A 12,665-nucleotide genomic window follows, 5' to 3' on the forward strand; every position below is an offset into this window, starting at 1 on the left:
TATCTACCTAAACTAGTGGAATCATAACCTGTACCAAACTCTGAAATATATTCCACAACTGTTCTGTAACTACTTGTTAAAATGTACTTGGAAACTCAAATGGACATTTGCACACCAATGTTTATAGCAGCGTTATTTACAATTGCAAAGAGATGGAAACAGCCAAAATGTCCATCAACAGACGAGTGGCTAAACAAACTGTGGTATATACATACGATGGAATATTATGCAGCTTTAAGGCAGGATAAACTTATGAAGCATGTAATAACATGGATGGACCTAGAGAACATTATGCTGAGTGAGCCAAAACTAGCCAAAAACTAAAAGACAAATACTGTATGGTCCCAATGATGTGAATCGACACTCGAGAATAAACTTGGAATATGTCATTGGTAACAGAGTTCAGCAGGAGTTAGAAACAGGGTAAGATAATGGGTAATTGGAGCTGATGGGATACAGACTGTGCAATAGGACTAGATACAAAAACTCAAAAATGGACAGCACAATAATACCTAATTGTAAAGTAATCATGTTAAAACACTGAATGAAGCTGCATCCGAGCTATAGGTTTTTGTTTTGTTTTGTTCTTACTATTATTACTTTTATTTTTTTCTCTATATTAACATTCTATATCTTTTTCGGTTATATTGCTAGTTCTTCTAAACCGATGCAAATGTACTAAGAAACGATGATCATGCATCTATGTGATGATGTTAAGAATTACTGATTGCATATGTAGAATGGTATGATTTCTAAAAAAAAAAAAAGGACAGCACAATACTACCTAATTGTAATGTAGTTATGTTAAAACACTGAATGAAGCTGCATCTGAGCTATAGTTGTTTTTTTCTTATATATTTTTGTATTTTTTATTTTTATTTTTATTTTTTCTCTATATTATCATTTTATTTCTTTTTCTGTTGTCTTGCTATTTCTTTTTCTAAATCGATGCATATGTACTAAGAAATGATGATCATACATCTATGTGATGATATTAAGAATTACTGATTGCATATGTAGAATGGAATGATTTCTAAATGTTGTGTTAGTTAATTTTTTTAATTAATAAAAAAATGTACTTGGAAATTTATTGCTTTTTTATATATATTTCATAATTAAAAAGTGGTTAAAATGGGACATTTTGAGTTGCATATATATGTTACAATAAAAAGTTAAGAAAAACTTGGGGAAAAAAAAAAAGAAAAACTGGGGACGGGTACTAGGAACAGATATTTTTTCTGCCTGTTCTTTCTTCTTTCCCTCCCACCCTCTCTCTCTCTCTCTTTCTTTCTGTCTTCAAACATTTCCTGAGTACCTATTATGTGCCAGGGACTGTGATAGGCATTGGGGGTAAAGGTAAACAAGGCAGAACGCAGCCCTCAAAGAGCTTATGGGGGGAGAGTGGGGAGGATAAACAAGTAAACAAATAAATAAACCCAGTAAAGATGGTCTTTGGTAATACCTCTGAAGGAAATGAACAAATCCCAGTGTCATAGTTAGGTTCATGTGTCAACTTGGCCAAGTGGTGGTACTTGTTTGTCTGGTTGGGCAAGTGCTGGCCTGTCTGTTGCAATGAGGACATTTCATAGAATTAAATCATGATCATGTCAGCTACATCCACAGCTGATTCCATTTGTAATCAGCCAAAGGGGAGTGTCTTCTGCAATGAGTGATGCTTAATCTAATCACTGGAAGCCTTTTAAGGAGGATTCAGAAGAGAAAGGCCCTCTTCCTGCTTCGCCGGAGAGCCTCTCCTGTGGAGTTCGTCCAGACCCTTCATCGGAATCGTCGGCTTCTCAGCCTGCCCTGTGGATTTTGGACTCTGTGTTCCCGCGGTCGTGTGAGACACTTTTATAAATTTTATATTTGTGAAGTGTTCCCTGTTGATTCTGTTTCTCTAGAGAACACCCAGTGATGTGATAAGGAGTCAGGGACAGCGGGGGGATCTGCTTTAGATAGGGGGTCAGCAAAGGTCTCACTGAAGAAGGCGCAGTTAAACCAAGACCTAAAGAATGAGAGTAGCCAGACAGACATTCAGTGTTTATATATTATATAAATATTTTATATATTTATATTTTAAATATAAGTATTTATATATTATGCATTCAGGTAGAGGGAACAGCAAGTGCAAAGGCCCTGGGAGAGGAGGGAGATTGCATGATTAGAAACTTTAAGAAGGTGGAGCAAGCTAGTGAGGAGGGAAATGAGATGAGAATGAAGAGCCTGTGGTGAAAAACATGGATTTTGTTCTCCTCTATTTTAACTAGGGGAGTCACAGAATCTGATTTGCGTTTTTTAAAAGATCACCCTGGCACTGACATCATATTATATATAATAACTAAATCAGAATGGGTCATAGACCTAAATGTAAGAACTAAACCTATAAAACTCTCAGAAAACATAGGTATAAATCTTTATGACCTTGGATTAGGCAATAGTTTTTTTAGATATGACAGCAAAGCACAAGGGACAGAAAAAAAAAAAAAGATGAACTACAGTTCATCAAAATTCAAAACTTTCGTGCTTCAAATTATACCATCAAGTCCTTTTATCTACCTTGTCAACAGACGAGTAGACATTTTAATATGGAATAAAAATAAATAATAGGGGGAACAAATGTTAAAATAAATTTAGTTTAAAATGCTAGTGGTCAATGAAAGAGAGAGGTAAGGGGTATGGCATGTATAATTTTTTTTTGTCTGTTTTCATTTTATTTCTTTTTCTGAATAGATGCAAATGTTCCAAGAAATGATCATGATGATGAATATGCAACTATGTGATGATATTGTGAATACTGATAATATATGTAGAATGGAATGATCAAAATAGGAATGTTTGTGTTTGTTTGGTGTTTTTGGTATTTAAAAATAAATAAATAAATAAATAAAACCAAAAAAAAAAAAAATTATACCATCAAGAAAGGGGAAAGACAACCACAGAATGGGAGATAGTATTTGAAAATCATAAGTTTGATATGAGATTTGTATTCATAATATATAAAGAACTCTTATAATTCAACAATAAACAGGAAAATAATCCAATTAAAAATGGTCAAGGAATTTGAATAAATATTTCTCCAAAGAAGTTACATAAGTGGCCAATAGGCACATGAAAAGATCATTAGTCCTTACGGAATTGAAAATCAATGCCACCCTGAGATACTACTTCACATCCCCTAGGTTGGCCATAATCAATATCAAATGCTGGCGAGAATGTGGAGCAATCGGAACGCGCAGATATTGCTGGTGGGATTGTAAAATGATGCAGCCACTTTGGATAATGGTTTGGCAGTCCCTCAAAAGGTTAAACGTAAAGTTACCATAGACCTAGTAATTTCATGCCTACGTATATACCTAAGAGAACTGAAAATTTATGTCCACACAAAAGCTTGTACACGAGAGTTCATAACAGCATTATTCATAATAGCCCAGTGGAATGAACACAAAATGTCCATCAGCTGATGAATAGATAAGCAAAATGTCACGTATCCACACAATGGAGTATTATTGGGCCATGAAATACCAATACATGTTATAACATAGATGAATCTTGAAAACATTATGCTAAGTAAAAGAAGCAAAACCCAAACGACCACCTATTGTATGTTTCCATTTTTATGAAATGTCCAGAATAGGCAAATCCATGGAGACAGAAGGTAGATCAGTGGTTGCCAAGGGCTAGGGGAGGAGGGAGGGAGAGTGATTCCTAATGAGGATGGGGTGATGAAAATGTTCCAAGATTGGATAGTGGTGATGGCTGCACAACTCTGTGAATACTCTAGAAACCACAGACTTGTGTGCTTCAAAAAGGGTGAATTCTATGGTATGTGTATTATATTTCAAAAAGTTGTCAAAAATCAAACGAAAAAGATCACCCAGAAGAAAATGGAGAAAAGTTCCTTGAAGGAGGAAATGGAAGCAGGGTGACCAGTTAAGAAGCTAGTGTAGCTGTCAAGGCCACGTGTGATCAGTGCTTTGCATGCACACGCTGGCCCAGAGAACCAATAATAATAACAATACTAAAGATATCCCTAGCATCCAATCAGTCACCAAGGACATTAATTCTTCTCAGATTTGTTCACAACTCTCTCCAGACAAAACATGGTTCTTCATTGGCCCAGAGCCCCCTCATCTCTTGTCTAGGTTATTGCAACCCACCCCCCACCAACTGTTCTCCCTGCCTCCAGAGCTCCCTGCCACCACACCCCTCCCAGCCCCAGCACATGCATGCTGAAGCGTGCACACACATGCACCCACATGCACACACATGCACGCACATGCACACACGCTCATCCCTCCTAATCCCTTTTCCCCAGGTAAGGTGCTTTTCCAAAATGCTTCACATCCTGCCGTAAAACCCTTCAGGAATGCCCTTTTGTCCTAGGATCGAGTTCCAACTTCTTGTTCCAACTTACAAGTCCCTTCACTCCCCCAAGCCTGGGTACCTTTCCGGCTTCCTCCTCACCCCGTCCCCACTTCACCACCCATGTCCTGTGTGCCAAACTCACTACACGATTTTCAGTTCCCTGAATGCTCCACACTCTTGCTGACCTCAGGCCCTCACGTGTGCTGTTCCCTCTCTCTGAGGGACCCGTCCCTGCCCCCTCTTTGCATAGCTAACTCCTACATGCCCTGCAGTCCTCCAGGAGGGGCTCCCTCACCCCCCAATCTGGGCTAGGTGCCCTCAGAGGCGTCGTCATGGTGCCTTGCACAGCCGCCATCATCAGGGTGAGGTTGAGGGATGGGCCACCTGGTCAGCCACCCGGGTCAGCAGTCAGTAAGGAATAAAAAACATAGGAAATGGAATGAAATTAGAAAAATCCTCTCTCCTAGAGCTCCTCTCAGGAGTTGGAGAGAAATACTCTGGCAAGTCCCTCAGGCATGGGGGTAACACCTCCCAAGGGGCATGCCTGAGCCACACTAGATGATCATTAAACTGCCCTCCAAGGGGGGAGGGCTGTTTAACTGCAGGGCTTTTGGCCAAGGGGGGATTACAGTTTTGGAGACAGAGCTGCATTGTTTAGGACTTTGGATGGAGTGCTGCATGTTGATACCAGCAGGCCTTTCTTCACCCTTCCCGCCTAACAGAATCACTATGAATGTTATGCTCTAGCCAGCTCTGCAGGGGACACTGATCAAAAAGGCTCTGACGGGTGAGTAGGAGTTCCATCTCATGACATGTTCAGCTTCTCCCCTGATGAAAGTTGAACACATTTTTAAGTACATTGATTTAAGGAAATGTTTAGTTATTAGCCTGCCCAGGTGTTCACATGTTTCAATTCAGACCCAACCATCATAGCAACCATCACATAATAATAACTTTTTGTAGCCGTAACTCAGACAAATGGGCCCTGACAATCGTTAACATGTGAATGTTTAATAATATGCCAAGTATTAATTCATTTAATTGTCAGAGTAATTCCTTGAAGTGGGTACTATTTCACCCCCATTTTACAGTTGAAGTGACTGAGGCAAAAAGAAATAAAGCTATTTATTGGCTAATCATTGGCAGAGCTGGGCTTCAAACCCAGACAGGGTGGCTCAGAGCCTGTGCTGTCAACTGGTAGTATACACTCCCTCTGGATGACAAGGACTGATTATCCTTTTTACTGAGCTGAGCATGGACCAAACACGTAGGAAAATTTAACAAATATTTGCTGAATGACTCTTTGATTAGTAGAAGCCTGTGATTCATTTGTTCGACAAATGTTTATTAAGTGCCGGCTGTGTGTCCATTCTGGGCTCTGGCACACAGTGGTGGCAAAACACTGCAGACCCCAGACTAACCTCCTTTTCAGCCTCACACATGAAGAAGGAAACCGCTTCTCCCACATTCCCACCAAACAGACATCCCACCTCTGGTTTATACCCCTAAAAGGTAAGCCTCTTAAGTTCTCTATTTGTGGAAGAAATAAGAAATAAGAAATAAGCTTCTCCGAGCCTTCCATCCAAAGAGGGACAACCTAGTTCTACTATCTCATCCATATAACAGCCTTTCACGTATTTGAAGATAGGTCTTATCTCTCCCACAGGTCTTCTCTTTCTTCTAATCTAAACTGAGTTCCTTGGTTCCTTCATCAGTTTCTGTTCTGATATCATTTCTGCGGGACACCCATTCACTCATTCTCATGTTCATTTAAATCTTACTAGTGACTTACTGTGTACTAGGTACTTTGCTAGGATATAGCGATACAGAAGTGAAGGACATGCACAGTCCTTTGGAGAATTTCTGATATTCTCGTGGGCAGTGGAAACAACCAAGTCAGTAGGCTGAGCCCCCGATCTTGGGGTTCACCCCTGTGGGACTTATTCCTGCAAAGGCTAAGCCTACTTAAAATTAGGTCTAAGAGTCACCCCCAGAGAATCTCTTTTGTTGCTCAGATGTGGCCTCTCTAAGGCCGTGTGGCAGGTGAACTCACTACCCTCCCCACCCCCACATGGGACATGACTCCCAGGGGTATAAATCTCCCTGGCAACGTGGGACAGAACTCCCGGGATGAGCCAGGACCTGGCATCAAGGGATTAAGAGAGTCTTCTTGACCAAAAGGGGGAAGAGAGAAAATAAAGTTTCAATGGCTAAGACTTGAAACAGAGTTGAGAGTTTATCCTAGAAGTTATTCTTACACATTATATAGATATCCCTTTTTGGATTATAGGGTATTAGAGCAGCTAGAGGGAAGTATCTGAAACTGTTGAGCTATGTTCCAGTAGACTTGATTCCTGAAGACAATTTTATAGCAATACTGTGTTCTAGTTTGCTAGCTGCTGAAATACAACATACCAGAAATTGAATGGCTTTTAAAAAGGGGAATTTACTAAGTTGCTAGTTTACAGTTCTAAGGCTGTGAAGATGTCCCAATTAAAACAAATCTATAGAAATGTCCAATTTAAGGCATCTAGGTAAAGATACCTTGGTTCAAGAAGGCCGATGAAGTTCAGGGTTTCTATCTCAAGTGGACAGGCACATGGCAAACAGAGTTTCTTTCTCAGCTGTAAGGGCACATGGTGAACACAGTGTCAGCTGCTAGCATCCTCCCCACCTCCCCAGGAGGCATTTTCTTTCCTCATCTCCAAAAGTCGCTGGCAGGCAGACTCCTTGCTTCGTGGTGCTGTGGCATTCTTCTCTGCTCTCTCTGAATCTCTTACTTTCTCCAAAATGTTTCCTCTTTTATAGGATTCCAGTGAATTAATCAAGACCCACCCAGAATGGGTAGAGACACGTCTCCACCTAATCCAGTTTAACAACCACTCTTGACTAAGTCACATCTCCAAGGAGATGATCTAATTAAAGTTTCAAACATACAGTACAGAATAGGGATTAGAAGAAACAGCTGCCTTTACAAAATGGGATTAGGATTAAAACATGGCTCTTCTAGGGTACATACATCCTTTCAAACCAGCACATATGGCTTTTACAATGTGACTGTGTGATTGTGAAAACCTTGTGTCTGATGCTCCTTTTATCTAGGGTATGGGCAGATGAGTAAAAAATATGGATGGAGAATGAACAAATAATAAGGGGGACAAAGATTAAAATAAATTGGATAGATGGAAATATGAGAGGGAGGGGTATGGTATGTATGAGCTTTTTCCTTTTTCTTTTTATTTGTTTAAATTTCTTTTTATTTCTTTTTCTGGAGTGATGCAAATGTTCTGAAAAATGATCTGTAATGCTATTGTGAGCCACTGATTGTAAACCATGTATGAAATGTTTGTATGTTAAGATTTATCAATAAAAATATATTTTTTAAAAAAAAAGGGAAATGCATGGTCCATTGGGGGATGGAGACAATTTAAAGAAACAATTTCAACATGTCCTGTGTGGTAGGGGCTGCAATAGGGATACAATAGACACAACAGGACCTCTCAGTCCTGCAACCGATGTGTAAGCTAGCCACTCTTCTCTGGAGCCATTCCCTCTGGCCCTATCTTACAGTACGGCCAACAGAACTGAAAAGAATACAATGGAACCTCCACCACCCTGATCTGACTAGAATTCAGTCCAGAGCAGTAATTAATTGATTTAGCAGGTGCCTAAATAAAAACAAAAATGGTATTAATTGAATGATGTGTTATTAGGCCCATCCTGCACTAATGAAATATATGGATAGATGATGATCGATAGATATAGATGGATGAAATAGAGACAGACAGACAGACAGATAGAGAGATAGTTCAACATTTTACATTTATTTAGCCCTGTTAAATATCTTCTTGCTTCAGCCTAGCAAAGTACTCAAATAAAGTACCAAGCCTAGTTAGGAACATGGGTTCAAATTCCAGTTCTGTGGCTTCTAGTGGGAACCGCTTACATCAGAGGTCTGTTTGAGGATTAAATGGAATAATGAATGAAATTACCTGACATATTGCCAGCCCCATAGTTGGTGCTCAATAAATACTAGCTGTATGGTGTGTATGCATTTTTTTTTCTGTTTTCTCTTTATTTCTTTTTCTGAACTGATGCAAATGTTCTAAGAAATGATCATGATGATGAATATACAACTATGTGATGAAAAAAATAATGCTCATATGGCCCAAAGTTTCAGTTCAGACCCAACCATCATAGCAACCATCACATAATAATAACTTTTTGTAGCCCTAACTCAGACAAATGGGCCCTAACAATCGTTAACATGTGAATGTTTAATAATATGCCAAGTATTAATTCATTTAATTGTCAGAGTAATTCCTTGAGGTGGATACTATTTCCACCTAAACCAATGCATGTTGATTGGTTTTATTAATAAAAAGTAAAAAAAAAATTAGTAATGGTAATAAACAGAAGAGAAAATCACGACCCCTGGGATCTATCTTGTCTCTGATACCAAGCAGGTTAACTTTTGAGGGTCTCAATTTCTTAAAATAGCAAATTATACAAGGACTAGATTATGTTGAAGGCCTTTTTCCATTCTAAAATTCCATATTAAATCTAGGCCTCTATTTTCAGAATAAAACATTGTTCCAAAACGATTATAAAGTAAATAAATACTAGGGATATTTGTTCTAGGCTTTGTGGTTCACCAGGATTCTTTAAAATCTCACGTCTGGACACTCCAGGTATGAGGGTTTTACCTCAGTTTCTTGTCACTGCAAACCTGGCCTTGTGTCTTCTCAGGCTTTCAGACATCACCCCCTCATCTGCCGCTGCTTCCCCTCAATTTCAAGTTTCATGAGTCCCTACATTTCCAGCTTTTGCAGGTTAACAAACTAGCACCGCCATCTGGAGGATAGCCTGAGCCTCTGGGTGAGAAAACAACTTCACGGCACCAGATAAACTAACTCAGCTGTTTTGTGCTGGCGCTAACGAGGCCAAGTTCACAGGTTCATCCCCCAAAGGGGCCAATTAGCTCCACACTGAGGCGCACTTTGGAGCCCAAACCTGGGCCCCCAGTTCACACGTGTGTGTATGCGGTTGCTGGTTAGAAAGTGGCTTCATCAATCCAGTCCCACTTTTCATAATTTCTTAAAAACCCGATGCAAGGCAATGTAGAAACAAGCAAGGGTGAGCAAGACATGCTATGCTCCCTGTCCTTGAGGAAACTTCAGCCTACGATGTGGCTTCCCAAAAACAGTTCCTGAGATGTTAATTGGAGTCATGAGAACGAATGGCTCCACGGTGTTAAATTAGTTTGGGAAACCCTGAGCTCATGTCAAAGGGGTCCTTAACTGAAGAGCTTCTCAGAGTCTTTCATCTGCTAATGTCACTGCTAATTTTCCAAGAGGGAAATGTGGAGAACAGCGTGTCCCACACTTACAGGGCCATAGAAAACCCCCTCCCCTTGGACTACTTAAAAGAACAACAGTGATGAATCTGCTGGCACGGGGCATGGCTGCTTCCACAGGAACATCTATTTTAAGAAGCGACTCATCCATGGGGAAAGGCTCACAGTTTATGGCGAAGTTAGAAAAAAAAGGAGGCAGGTTATAGAACAGTGCCCCACTTTGAAAAGGCAGAACATAAATGTATATATACTGGGGAGAAAAAAATCTGGAAGGACATATACCAAAACGTGAACTGGTCTTTTTGTTACCGTGGTGGATGTTTGTTTTTCTGAGTCCTTTCTCTATTGTCTAAGTTTTCTGCAGAGACCATATATGAAAATCTAAAAATAAAAATACACAGCACGAATCCTAGAATGAGCTGAGACTCAGCATCAAGGGATTGAGAAAAACCCTAGAATGAGCTGAGACTCACCATCAAGGGATTGAGAAAACCTTCTCGACCAAAAGGGGGAAGAGTGAAATGAGACAAAATAAAGCGTCAGTGGCTGGGAGATTCCAAACAGAGTCAAGAGGTTATCCTGGAGGTTATTCTTACGCATTAAGTAGATATCACCTTGTTATCCAAGATGTAATGGAGAGGGTGGAGGGACCTGCCTGAAAATGTAGGGCTGTGTTCCAGTAGCCATGTTTCTTGAGGATGATTGAATAATGATAAAGCTTTCACAATGTGACTGTGTGATTGTGAAAACCTTGTGTCTGATGCTCCTTTTATCTACCTTATCAACAGACGAGTAGAACATATGGAATAAAAATAAATAACAGGGGGAACAAAGGTTAAAATAAATTTAGTTTGAAATGCTAGTGATCAGTGAAAGCGAGGGGTAAGGGGTATGGTATGTATAATCTTTTTTTTCCTCTCTGTTTTCATTTTATTTCTTTTTCCGTTGTCTTTTTATTTCTTTTTCTGAATTGATACAAATGTTGTAAGAAATGATGACTATGCAACTAAGTGATGATATTGTGAATTACTGATTATTTATGTAGAATGGAATGATCACATGTTAATGTTTTAGTTAGTTTGTTGTTAAATTTTTTAATTAATAAATAAATTTTTTTAAAAATACACAGCATGTGCTCTAGGATGGTACACCATTTTCACATGCTTATTATCATAGATTACTAGCAAAAGCTGGCATTTACATAAAGTTAACGAAGGGCCTAGCGTGCGAATTATTTGGGTGGTCTCATTTAAATGTCACATAAATCCTATGAAATGAGGTACCGTTTTTTGCCCCAGTCTGAAAAGGAAAAATTGAAGAAACACAGAAATAAACCCCATGGAGCCAGAATTTGAACCCTTTGCATCCCTCTTCACTCAAACACAGTTACACACACACCACACACCAGAAAGAGAGAGAAGAAGCTGCTCCCCCAGAGAGAGAGAGAGAAGCTGTTAGAGCTTTGCTGGTCACTCACTTTGCTGGTCGTTCACTAAATGCTCACCGGTGCCAAGGGTCGGTGACATACATAAAGACCTACGCAACTTCCGGCGAGGCCCAGAAACCCTGTGAGATCATCCGCCTTCTGCAGTATGACTTGGGTCATCTCTCTTTCCCCTTCCCTCACTGACCGCCAGAAACCAAAAACCATTCATTCCTCCCACTTTCTTGGCCAGAACAGTTCAGCCCTCTTCCAACCTTTCTATCCAGACGTGACCCCCGCCCCACCTCAGTGCAGCAAAGACCATGAACAGTGACATGCTCTGCCAACTGCAGGACTGCTTGAGGCGCATGTGCACTCATCCTGTTCCACTTGCTCCAGCCCCCTCTCCCTGGGCAAGGGCACAGGTAAAAATTTGTTTCTTTGCTGATGTGACACATGCCTACACTCCCCATAACAGGCGGCGGTGGCATTAGTTTTGGTGTCAACTATTTTTTTTTCCATTATACACATATCATCGAGGTAGGTTCTTTGGTTGACTCCATTTTACAGACAAGGAAACTTGCCCAAGGTGTCAATGCAAAGTGACTTCACTACTAATTGAACCCAGGACTGCACAACTCCACATCTCATGATACCAGAATTTAGAGGAAAAACTCCCCTGAGTAGGAATCATGTATGAAGAGTAAATAATAGAGGGGTACAGGATAAACACTAGTGCATGCTGTGGTCTGTACTTAACAAGAAAACATCAATAGTGCCACAGCAATACCAGGGGTAAATAATTGGGGGAGGGGAAGGACGAGCGTCAAGGGGAGGCTTGGATTTTCTATTTGGTAAGGGTGTATTTATCAGTTATTTTTCCCATTGAAGCAATGAAAATTGACCCAAAATTCTGATGATTGTACAACTAAGGGAGGATAATGTGAGACATGGATTGTAGACTTTGGACATTATAACATGATGCCCAATGGAAGGAGGTGACTGAAGGACACACTGACTGAGAAGTAGAAAGGTGAACTGTGGTATATACATATGATGGAATATTGTGCAGCTACAGAAAGGAATGAAGTCATGAGGCATGCAAAGAGGTGAATGAAACTTGGGGACATTATGTGGTACAAAATGAGCCAGAAACAAAAGAACAAATATTGTATGGGCTCTTTTAGAAAATACTTAACAGAAAATTGGGGCCTTTATAGCAGTCACATTTAGTCCAGAGCTGTAAAGGTTATTTCTAGATTTTGAGATGCTGTGCTATATATGTATGACCTGGTATCTCCCTGGAGTTTTGGCTACCTGTGTGACACCTAAGACTCAGAATTGGAGTTCTACAGTTCTGAAGGTCAGCATTGCTATATAAAATAACTGTTAAAGAAACCAAAAGAGAGATCAGGCTTCAATTAAAGATAAGAAGGAAGCCAACTGGGTCAGGATGAAAAGTAAAGGATGATACTGTCTGTATTTTAGAACTTCACCCACTTTATGAGACCAAAGGAAGAG

The sequence above is a fragment of the Tamandua tetradactyla genome, chromosome 8, assembly GCF_023851605.1.
Source record: "Tamandua tetradactyla isolate mTamTet1 chromosome 8, mTamTet1.pri, whole genome shotgun sequence".
NCBI lineage: Eukaryota > Metazoa > Chordata > Mammalia > Pilosa > Myrmecophagidae > Tamandua > Tamandua tetradactyla.